Genomic DNA, 12658 nt, shown 5'->3' on the forward strand with positions numbered 1-12658 from the left:
GGAGGAGCAACACCTCATATTCTGTCTGGGTAGCCTCTAACCCGAAGGCATGAGCATTGATTTCTCTAATTTCCAGTAATTTCTTTCCCCTTCCCCTCTTCTCTCTTTTTCTATTCCCCATTGTGGTTCCTCTCTCACCTCTTCTCTTCACCTCACCCATGTATTATGCCCCTTTGGTTCCTCTCCTCCTTCGCTTTCTCCCAAGGTCCACCTTCCTCTCCTATTGGATTCCTTCTTCTTCAGCCCTTTACCTTTTCCACCAATCACCACCCAGCTGCTCACTCTCACACCCACCTACTTTCCCCCTCACCTGGTTTCACTTATCACCTCCCCCTCCCCCACTCTTCTTCTCTTTCCATTCCAGAACTGATGAAGAATCTCGACCCAAAATTCCTCTCCTTAGATGCTGCCTGACCTGCTGAGTTCGTCCAGCAATTTGTGTGTGTTACTTTGAACTTACCCTCTTTCCCCTTAAGTGCATGTCCTGGGAAAGGCATACAGACTGGCTCCTTTAGCTATGCCTCTCATTATCTTATTAATTATGAACAGTTCTTCTCTCACCCTTTCACTACTCCAGTGAAAACAACTGAAGTTTCTCCAGCTCCACCTAATGACAAATGATCTCTAATCCAGAGAGCAATTACACTAATTTTTCATTTGGGCCAAGGAGTAGGTGTTGATGCCGAGGAGGAGGGGTTTGGACCGAGGAGAAGGAGATTGGACAGAGGAGGAGGAGATTGGACCGAGGAGGAGGGGTTTGGACCGAGGAGGAGGGGTTTGGACCGAGGAGGAGGAGATTGGACCGAGGAGGAGGAGATTGGACCGAGGAGGAGGAGATTGGACCGAGGAGGAGGAGATTGGACCGAGGAGGAGGAGATTGGACCGAGGAGGAGGGGTTTGGACCGAGGAGGAGGGGTTTGGACCGAGGAGGAGGGGTTTGGACCGAGGAGGAGGGGTTTGGACCGAGGAGGAGGGGTTTGGACCGAGGAGGAGGAGATTGGACCGAGGAGGAGGAGTTTGGACCGAGGAGGAGGAGTTTGGACCGAGGAGGAGGAGATTGGACCGAGGAGGAGGAGATTGGACCGAGGAGGAGGGGTTTGGACCGAGGAGCAGGAGATTGGACCGAGGAGCAGGAGATTGGACCGAGGAGGAGGAGATTGGACCGAGGAGGAGGAGATTGGACCGAAGAGGAGGAGATTGGACCGAAGAGGAGGAGTTTGGACCGAAGAGGAGGAGTTTGGACCGAAGAGGAGTTTGGACCAAGGAGGAGGAGTTTGGACCGAGGAGGAGGAGATTGGATTGAGGAGGAGGTGTTTGGACTAAGGAGGAGGAGTTTGGACTGAGGAGGAGGAGTTTGGACCGAAGAGGATGAGTTTGGACCGAAGAGGAGGAGTTTGGACCGAGGAGGAGGAGTTTGGACCGAGGAGGAGGAGTTTGGACCGAGGAGGAGGAGTTTGGACCGAGGAGGAGGAGTTTGGACCGAGGAGGAGGAGTTTGGACCGAGGAGAAGGAGTTTGGACAGAGGAGAAGGAATTTATAAGACTATTGAACACATCTCTTGTATGATAAAGATGGACTCTTGATCTCTCAATCTACCCTGTCATGCCCTGTGCACCTTATTTGTCTCTCTGTAACTGTTGTTGCTTTCCTTTGTACAACCTCACTCTACTAATATGGTGAAATCATTTGTATGGATGGCATGCAAAACACTTTTTCACTTCACCTCCGTACATGAGACAATAATAAACCAGTTTACCAATTTTGTCAGTTTACTCACTGAGTAAACTTACTTTCTCTCAACTGCCCTATCTAATTTTTCTACCGATTTGCTGAATTTTATGCCCTTTGGTGACTGACCTTTCTGTCTCCTTGCTTCTTGTTCAATTTAAACAACCCTTCCACTGTCTATTGTTATCAACTACTATTAGGACTGATGATATCTCATCCTAAATGGGCTGTAACTTTTTCAAATAACCTTTGGGGAGATAGAATTCTTTTTATCATTAACGCAGCCCTTCCTAAAATAATGCAACTTCAAGCATTTAGAGTTTGCTATATTACAAAGGTGGCTTTAAAGTGTTTTGTTATGTTGAATGGAACAGATTGTGGTCTGTTCTTACCTGCCTTGTTCAGATGCAGGTTTATCATTCAGATGCCAAATGTACAAAAGTCGTACATTCACTCAAACAGACCCCGACAATCATAGAGTATAAAGTCAAGAGACTCTGCAGATGCTGGAAGTCCAGAGCAACACACACAAAAGTATGAAGGAACTCAGCATGCCAGGCAACATCGAATGAGGGGATTAAATCTTGATCTTTTAGGTCGATATACTTCATCAGAATCATAGTCATAGAGTTAAATAGCACAGAAACAGGCCCTTCAGTCCCACTGCCCCTGCTGGCTCCATCATAGCTAGTCCCATTTGCCAATGTTTGGCCCATAACCTTCTAGACCTCCATAGGGATTGGACTTCCAACTACGCCATGAGCTCTTCTCAAGATGACTACTGATGGTTCTTATGAATCCTGTCTTTTGCTCATAAGAAATGTCCTCCTTAATGTCATATCGTATTTAGAATGCGTAATATAATGAGGTTTCCTTTAACCAAACCTCCAGGCTAAGATGTAATGGCAATCTAAGTGATTTAACTGATGATCAGCTTAATAATTCTGGACAGAAGGCAACAAGGGGGACAGCGGAAGCCCTGGCCGAGCCAGATGGTCAATGTCATTAACAGACTGATCATGTATATTCTTACTTGGCAATGTTTCACCATGTGTATGACTTTACTGAGAAACTTGGCAGAAAGCTGATTCTAATGAATGCTTTGAATGTGTTGTCAAAACCACAATTTAAGTCCAGTTTTTATGCTTTTATGGAATCACACCATTATCATGAAGTAGTTACACAGAAGATCTTTCTCTATGTTTAGGATGGCACTGCAGCGTAGCGGTTGGCATAATATAATTACAAAGCCAGCGTCCCTATCTCCATTTTTATCTGGCAGAACTGGTCCTCACCTGCAAAAGTTTCTCCTCTCACTTACTCTATATGAGGAATAAGCATGGACACCTGCATGGGCCCCAGCTACTGTATGCCTGCTTTTTCATTGGCTTGGTAGAACAGACTATATTCCAAGCATTCCCTGATAATGCTACCCACCTCTTCCTCCACTACATTGACGACTGAATTGGTGCTGCTTCTAGCATCCATTTTGAGCTCGTCAATTTCATCAACTTTGCCTCTAACTTCCTCCCTGCCTTTAAATTCACTTGGTCCATTTCTGATACCTCTCGCCCCTTTCTCGATCTTTCTGTCTCCATCTCTGGAGACGAACTGTCTACTGATATCTTTTATAAACCTACTGATTTCCATGGCTATCTTGACTATATCACTCCCCATCCTGTCTCCTGTAAAAATGCTATTCTCTTTTGTCAGTGCCTCTGTCTCTGCTGCATCTGTTCCAGGATGAGGCTTTCATCAAGGACATCAGAGATGTCCTTCTTCTTCAAAGAATAGCATTTCCCTTCGTCCACCATTGATGCTGCCCTCACCTGTATCTCCTCCATTTCCTGGACATTTGTGCTCACCCAACTTTCCTGCCACCTTAACAGGAATAGAGTTCCTCTCATCCTCACCTACCAGCTCATGAGCCTCCACATCCAACACATCATTCTGCGTAACTTATGCCATATTCAATGGTATCATACCACCAAGCACATCCTTACCTTCCCCAACTTCCCCAATCTCTGCTCTCTGCAGGGATCACTCCCTCTGTGATTCCCCTTTCCATCCGTCTCTCACTCCCTCCTGGCACATAACCCTGCAAGTGACACAAATACCAGACTTGCCTATTTACCTTCTCCCTCACCTCCATTCTGGGCATCAAACTGTTTTTCCATAGATGCTGTGTGACCTGCTGAATACCTTCAGCATTTTGTGTGTGTTGCCGGCGATGCCTTATGGGAATAAGTTGAGTGAACTCGGCCTTTTCTCCCTGGAGTGACGGAGGATGAGAGGTGACCTGATAGAGGTGTATAAGGTGATGAGAGGCATTGATCGCGTGCATAGTCAGAGGCTTTTTCCCAGGGTTGAAATGGTTGCCACAAGAGGACACAGGTTTCAGGTGCAGGTGAGCAGGTACAGAGGAGATGTCAGGGGTAAGTTTCTTTTACTCAGTGTAGTGAGTGCGTGGAATGGGCTGCCGACAACGGTGGTGGAGGTGGAAACGATAGGGTCTTTTAAGAGACTCCTGGATAGGTACATGGCGCTTAGAAAAATAGAGGGCTATGGGTAAGCCTAGGTAGTTCTAAGGTAGGAACATGTTCGGCACAGCTTTGTGGGCCGAAGGACCTGTATTGTGCTGTAGGTTTTCTATGTTTCTATGTTTCTGTCTTTCTATGATCAGCAATTAGGGTTCAATTCCCATCACTGTCTGTAAGGAGTTCGTACGTTTTCCACATGACTGGGTGCTCTGGTTTTCTCCCACATTCTAAAGATATACAGAAGGAGTCAGGGTTAATAAGTTGTGGACATGCTATGTTGGCACCAGAAGCACGGTGACACTTGTGCAGAACACTCTAAAGGTTAACTTGCAGGTAGGGTCAATGGTGAGGAAGGCAAATGCAATGTTAGCATTCATTTCAAGAGGTTGTAGCGATGTGCTACACACAGCGCTAGAATAACCACACGGAGTCGGTGAGTTGGAGTTGCGATGAAAGAGGTTTATTCAAACTTCGCGGCCCGCTTTAAAGCCTTCCCGTTCCCGCCCTTTTTGCTGCCGGCCCTCTGCCTGCGCGCGCTGTTGTGAGCCGGTTCGTGGGTGTCAGAAAGTGGGTCGCCACATAACCCCCCCCTCCCAGAACCGGCGATACCTCCCCCAATGTCCGCAGTCTGGATCGGCCTCTGTTTGGGAGGTCTGCCCCTGCGCCGCGGTGCCTGAGTCTGGACCGGCTGCGCCAAGTCCACATGGGCCGGTTTGAGTCGGTCTACCGTGAAAACCTCCTCTCTCCCCCCAATGTCCAGCACGAACGTGGACCCGTTGTTCCTGATCACCTTAAACGGCCCCTCGTAGGGCCGCTGTAGCGGTGCCCGGTGTCCGCCCCGTCGTACAAAAAGAAACTTACAGTTCTGCAGGTCTTTGGGTACGCAGGTTGGGCTCTGTCCGTGCTGTGAAGTGGGTATGGGGGCCAGGTTACCGAGCCTCTCCCGTAGTCTGTCCAGGACTGCTGTGGGTTCTTCCTCTTGCCCCCTTGGGGCTGGTATGAACTCTCCTGGGACGACCAGGGGCGCGCCGTACACCAGCTCGGCCGACGAGGTGTGTAGATCCTCTTTGGGCGCCGTGCGGATTCCGAGCAGGACCCAGGGAAGTTCGTCCACCCAGTTAGGCCCCTCCAGGCGGGCCATGAGAGCCGATTTCAGGTGACGATGGAAGCGCTCCACTAGTCCGTTCGACTGTGGGTGGTAGGCAGTTGTGTGGTGTAGCTGTGTTTGCTGAAGAACGCCAGGGGTTGCCAGCGACCCTCGATGAGTTGTTCCAGCACTCCACCGACTGCTGTGTTGGATGCGTCCACCGTGAGAGCAGTAGTAACGTCCGTTCTGGGGTGCACTAGCATCGCGGCGTTTGCCAAGGCTTCTTTGGTTTTAACGAAAGCGGTTGCGGCCTCTTCGTTCCAGGTAATGTCCTTGCCCTTACCCGACATTAGAGTGAACAAGGGGCGCATGGTTCGGGCTGCTGAGGGGAGGAAACGGTGGTAGAAATTCACCATACCCACGAATTCCTGCAAGCCTTTGATTGTGTTGGGTCGGGGGAAGTGGCGGACCGCGTCTACCTTGGCGGGCAGCGGGGTTGCCCCGTCTTTAGTAATCCTGTGGCCCAGGAAGTCGATGGTGTCGAGTCCGAACTGGCATTTGGCTGGATTGATTGTAAGGCCGAATTCACTCAGGCGGGAGTAGAGCTGGTGGAGGTGGGACAGATGCTCCTGCCGACTACTGCTGGCTATGAGGATGTCGTCCAAATAGATGAATGCAAAGTCCAGGTCGCGTCCCACCGCGTCCATTAGCCGCTGGAAAGTCTGTGCGGCGTTCTTTAGACCAAATGGCATTCGGAGGAATTCGAAAAGTCCGAACGGTGTGATAAGTGCTGTTTTGGGGATGCCGTCCGGATGTACAGGGATTTGATGGTATCCCCGGACGAGGTCTACCTTGGAAAAGATCCTTGCGCCGTGTAGGTTTGCTGCGAAGTCTTGAATGTGCGGCACAGGGTAGCGGTCTGGCGTTGTATCCTCGTTCAGTCTGCGGTAGTCACCGCATGGTCTCCAGGCCCCCGTTGCCTTGGGAGCCATGTGAAGGGGGGAGGCCCATGGGCTGTCGGACCGTCGTATGATCCCTAATTCCTCCATCTTCTTGAACTCCTCCTTCGCCAGTCGGAGCTTGTCCGGGGAAAGCCTTCGAGCACGGGCGTGGAGAGGTGGTCCCTGGGTCGGGATGTGGTGCTGTACTCCGTGTCTGGGCATGGCTGCCGTGAACTGCGGTGTCAGTACTGATGGGAAATCCGCCAGGACCCTGGTGAATTCATCGTCGGACAGCGTGATGGAGTCCAGGTGTGGGGCTGGCAACTGTGCTTCACCCAGGGAGAACGTCTGAAAAGTCTTGGCGTGGACTAATCGCTTCCCTTGCAAGTCGACCAGCAGGCTGTGGGCTCGTAGAAAATCTGCCCCCAGCAGTGGTTGGGCCACGGCGGCCAGTGTGAAGTCCCACGTGAACCGGCTGGAGCTGAACTGTAGCCGCACCGTGCGGGTGCCGTAGGTTCGCATTGTGCTGCCATTAGCGGCCCTCAGGGTGGGTCCCGGTTCTCTGTTGCGGGTGTGGTAACTCGTTGGAGGTAAGACGCTGATCTCCGCTCTGGTGTCGACCAAAAAGCGGCGTCCCGACTGCTTGTCCCAGACGTACAGGAGGCTGTCCTCATGGCCAGCCGCTGTAGCGATCGGCAGCGGCTGGGCCTTGGCGTTTCCCGGGAATTTGCAGGGCGGTCTGCAGCGGCGGGCCTCTGTGCCCCACCGCTGGTGGTAGAAACACCATTGTTCGTTGGGCTCCTCACTCCCGTCGCCGGGTTTTGTAGGCTCTGCTGCCGGGCCCGGTCTGGTCTGTCGTTGGGCACCCGGCTTGGTGATCTGAGCGACGATGCCTCTCTCTCTTTCCTGGCATTCCACAGCACATCTGCCCGGGCCGCCACCTCCCGGGGTTTGCTGAAATCTGCGTCGGACAGCAGCAGGCATATGTCCTCGGGCAGTTGCTCTAGGAACGCCTGCTCAAACATGAGGCAGGGTTTGTGTCCTTCAGCCAGGGCCAGCATCTCGTTCATTAATGCTGACGGCGGCCTGTCTCCCAAACCATCCAGGTGCATTAAGCGGCGTGCTCGTCCGCGCCGTGAGAGTCCGAAAGTCCTTATGAGCAGGGTTTTGAATGCCGTGTATTTGCCGTCCTCCGGGGGCGACTGTATAAACTCCTCAACTTGTGCAGCTGTCTCCTGGTCGAGGGAGCTCAGCACGTAGCAGTCATCTCTGGTCCAAATATCGTTTGGGCCGTCGGGGTCACCAATTGTAGCGATGTGCTACACACAGCGCTAGAATAACCACACGGAGTCGGTGAGTTGGAGTTGCGATGAAAGAGATTTATTCAAACTTCACGGCCCGCTTTAAAGCCTTCCCGTTCCCGCCCTTTTTGCTGCCGCCCCTCTGCCTGCGCGCGCTGTTTCGTGAGCCGGTTCGTGGGGGTCAGAAAGTGGGTCGCCACAAGGTCTAGAATACAAGAGCAGGGGTGTGATGCTGAAGCTTTATAAGGCACTGGTGAGGTCTCACCTTGAGTATTGTGAACAGTTTTGTGCTCCTCATCTAAGGCATTGGAAAGGGTTCAGAGGAGGTTCACAAGGATTCTGGGAATGAAAGGGTTATCATACGAGGAACGTTTGATGGCTCTCGGTCTGTGCTCACTGGAATTTGGAAGGATGAGGTGGTATCTTAGTGAAACCTTTTGAATGTTGAAAGGCCTAGACAGAGTAGATGTGAAAAGGATGTTTCTCATGGTGGGGGAGCCTAGGACAAGAAGGCACAGCCTCAGGTGAGAGGGGCATCTATTTTAACCAGAGATGCAAAGAAATTTCTTAAGCCAGGGAGTGGTGAATTTGCGGAATTTGTTACCACAGGCAGCTATGGATGTCAGATCATTGGGCGTATTTAAGGCAAAGCCTGACAGGTTCTAGTTTGGACATGGCATCAAAGGTTACGGAGAGAAGGATGGGGAGTGGTGTTGAGGAGAAGAACGGAGGATCAGCTATGATTAAATGACGGAGCAGACTCGATGGGCCAAATGGCCTAATTCTGCTCCTGTATCTTACTGATCTTATTGTCTTATGGACATTTGTGGGCTGCCCCCAGCACATCCACAGACTGTGTTAATTGTTGATACAAACAATGCATTTCACTGTACATTTCGATGTGCATGTGACAAATAAAGCTAATCCTCAAGATCTTTAATCTTTATCATAACTGGGCTGATTGAGAGCTACCTAACCCAATCCTACCTGGAAAGTCACAGGTCTTTCAGAATACAGCCACATATTGTTCCAATGTGATGAAGGTTTCTGGCTGTACCACCCTTGCAGGCAGTGAGTTTCAGACTCCGAACAAATCCTGTGATTTTTAGATTAGTTTCTTCCCACATACACCAGGGCGAAATGAAATTCCTTGCTCATGTAAGGTTGACAGAGAAAATGGTACATACGGTAATAACCAATATGGCAATAAGTAGGAAATAGAACAAGACAGCACAGGATCTGTGACACCCAATGTAGTGCCAAACGAATAAATACAAACGGAGAAAAACAATGGAGTGATGCAAAGATTAGTCGTGTAAACCGAAATGCCAAAGTTAAATAAAGAAAGAGGCAGAATTAAGGTTTTGAGAATGTGGCGCTGCCAACAGAGGGCGATTGTGGAAGAGATGATTGGTTCAGGCGTCCGATAGCAGTGGGGAAGAAGTTGTTCCTGAGTCTGATTGTCCAGACTTTCATGCTCCTGTATTTTCTCCTGCGAGGTAGAAAGGAGAAAAGGAGATGGCCAGGGTGACAGGTGATGAAACTGTTAACCTTCCTGAAGCAATATGCCATGAAGATGGACTGCTTGGAAGTGACAAGTGTGTTGGACTGTGGATCTTGTTTTTTTCTACCTCTGCTCCTTGAAGTGGCTCCTTCCTGTTTGTTGCTCGTGGCATCATAGTCATAACCTTATAGAGCAGTACAGCACAGAAACAGGCCCTTCGGTCTATCTAGTCTGTGTCAGCTGTTTTTCTGCCTAGTCCCTTCGTCTTGCACCTGGACCATAGACCTCCCAATCCCTCCCATCCACGTCCCACTCCAAATTAAACTGTTGTAATTGAGCCCACATCCACCACTTCCGCAGGTAACACATTCCACACTCGCTCCACTGTCTGGCTGAAGAAGTCCTCTTCCGGTTCCCCCATTTGCCCTAAACCCGTGATCTCTAGTTCTAGTCTCACCCAGCTTCAGGGCAAAAAGCCTGCTTGCATTTACCTTCATAGTAGTTTTGTATACTACCATTGTGAGTGAAGAAGATCTCCCTCAGGGTTCTGTTGAATATTTCAGCCCTATCTATCTCAGCTATCTCAGCTCTCTAGGTAGGCTATACTCTGTATTTCACACGGTTCATAAGAAATCAAATCAAGTAAGACAGTGACCTTTTGAACAGTTGTGTTTCTCCTATTTCTTTAATATATTATCTTATCAGATGGACCTTTCACCCTAAACCTATAAACTCTAGTTCTAATTTTGCCCAACCTCAGGGAGAAAATTCTGCATGTATTTTTGTATCCTGCACAATTTTGTAATCTCTATAAGATTTTTCTCCTTTTCCTATGCTCCTGGGGACTATTTCGACATCTTAAATAAATCTCCTCTCAGTCTCCTTATTCAAGTGAAACCTTTCTCCAATCCTTCTCCATCTTCTGCACTGTGTCCAGCAGAATCACATCCCCTCCTGCGTCACTGGAGCTGTGAGTCACCGGGGCAATGAGCTGTGCCAAGAGTCACCCTCATGCCAAAGTGCTTCTCTTTTCCCTTCATTTTATAAAGGATTTTAGAATCAAAGTGAGAATCAGAATCATGTTTATTATCACTGTCCGAAGCTGTTCTTATATCGTTTCCCGTGTGAGTTAATTTTGATTATGTTAGAAGCACATGGTGGAAAGACCTCCATCTCCACCCTCCATTTGCCCTTGTAAGTGCAACATCTGTAAGTTCTTTTTAAACATCGGCAAACATTTAGTAGATACGTACAATGCAAAAGTCGTAGGTAGCCCAGCTATATATATGTGCCTAAGACTTTTGTGGAGTACTGTATGTCACCAGATTTGTTGTTCTGCAGCAGCAGTGCAATGTAATACGTAAAAAATACCATAAGTTACAATGATAAATATATTAAAAGTAAATAGTAGTGCAAGAAGAGAACAAAACAGTGAGATAGTGTTCGGTGAACGCAGCAGGCTAGGCAGCATCTCTAGGAAGAGGTACAGTCGACGTTTCAGGCCGAGACCCTTCGTCAGGACTAACTGAAGGAAGAGTGAGTAAGAGATTTGAAAGTGGGAGGGGGAGGGGGAGATCCAAAATGATAGGAGAAGACAGGAGGGGGAGGGATGGAGCCAAGAGATGGACAGGTGATTGGCAAAAGGGGATACGAGAGGATCATGGGACAGGAGGCCCAGGGAGAAAGACAAGGGGGGGGGAACCCAGAGGATGGGCAAGGGGTATAGTCAGAGGGACAAAGGGAGAAAAAGGAGAGTGAGAGAAAGAATATGTGTATAAAAATAAATAACTGATGGGGTACGAGGGGGAGGTGGGGCATTAGCGGAAGTTAGAGAAGTTGATATTCATGCCATCAGGTTGGAGGCTACCCAGACGGAATATAAGGTGTTGTTCCTCCAGCCTAAGTGTGGCTTCATCTTTACAGTAGAGGAGGCCGTGGATAGACATATCAGAATGGGAATGGGATGTGGAATTAAAATGTGTGGCCACTGGGAGATCCTGCTTTCTCTGGCGGACAGAGCATAAGTGTTCAGCAAAGCGGTCTCCCAGTCTGCGTTGGGTCTCGCCAATATATAGAAGGCTACATCGAGAGCACCGGACGCAGTATATCACCCCAGCCGACTCATAGGTGAACTGTCGCCTCACCTGGAAGGACTGTCTTGGGCCCTGAATGGTGGTAAGGGAGGAAGTGTAAGGGCATGTGTAGCACTTGTTCCGCTTACACGGATAAGTGCCAGGAGGGAGATCAGTGGGGAGGGATGGGGGGGAACGAATGGACAAGGGAGTTGCGTAGGGAGAGATCCCTGCGGAATGCAGAGAGAAGGGGGGAGGGAAAGATTTGCTTAGTGGTGGGATCCCGTTGGAGGTGGCGGAAGTTACGGAGAATAATATGTTGGACCCGGAGGCTGGTGGGATGGTAGGTGAGGACCAGGGGAACCCTATTCCTAGTGGGGTGGTGGGAGGATGGAGTGAGAGCAGATGTGCGTGAAATGGGGGAGATGCGTTTGAGAGCAGAGTTGATCTCTGCTCTCAAACCACCCCACCAACCTCCGCGTCCAACATATTATTCTCCGTAACTTCTGCCACCTCCAACAGGATCCCACCACTAAGCATATCTTTCCCTCCCCCCCCCCGCTTTCCACAGGGCATCGCTCCCTACGCGACTCCCTTGTCCATTCGTCCCCCCCATCCCTCCCCACTGATCTCCCTCCTAGCACTTATCCTTGTAAGCGGAACAAGTGCTACACATGCCCTTACACTTCCTCCTTAACCACCATTCAGGGCCCCAGACAGACTTTCCAGGTGAGGCGACATTTCGCCTGTGAGTCGGCTGGGGTGATGTACTGTGTCCGGTGCTCCCGATGTGGCCTTTTATATATTGGCGAGACCCGACCCAGACTGGGAGACCGCTTTGCTGAACACCTACGCTCTGTCTGCCAGAGAAAGCAGAATCTCCAAGTGGTCACACATTTTAATTCCACATCCCATTCCCATTCTGACATGTCTATCCACAGCCTCCTCTACTGTAAAGATGAAGCCACACTTAGGTTGGAGGAACAACACCTTATATCCTGTCTGGGTAGCCTCCAATCTGATGGCATGAACATTGACTTCTCTAACTTTCGCTAATGCCCCACCTCCCCCTCGTACCCCATCCGTTATTTATTTATATACATACATTCTTTCTCTCTCTCTCCTTTTTCTCCCTCTGTCCCTCTGACTATACCCCTTGCCCATCCTCTGGGTTCCCCCCCCCCCTTGTCTTTCTCCCTGGGCCTCCTGTCCCATGATCGTGTCATATCCCTTTTGCCAATCACCTGTCCAGCTCTTGGCTCCATCCCTCCCCCTCATGTCTTCTATCATTTTGGATCTCCCCCTCCTCCTCCCCCTCCCACTTTCAAATCTCTTACTAACTCTTCCTTCAGTTAGTCCTGATGAAGGGTCTCGGCCTGAAACGTCGACTGTACCTCTTCCTAGAGATGCTGCCTGGCCTGCTGCGTTCACCAGCAACTTTGATGTGTGTTGCTTGAATTTCCAGCATCTGCAGAATTCCCATTG

Source organism: Mobula hypostoma, chromosome 4 (genome assembly GCF_963921235.1).
Source record: "Mobula hypostoma chromosome 4, sMobHyp1.1, whole genome shotgun sequence".
Taxonomy (NCBI): Eukaryota; Metazoa; Chordata; class Chondrichthyes; order Myliobatiformes; family Myliobatidae; genus Mobula; species Mobula hypostoma.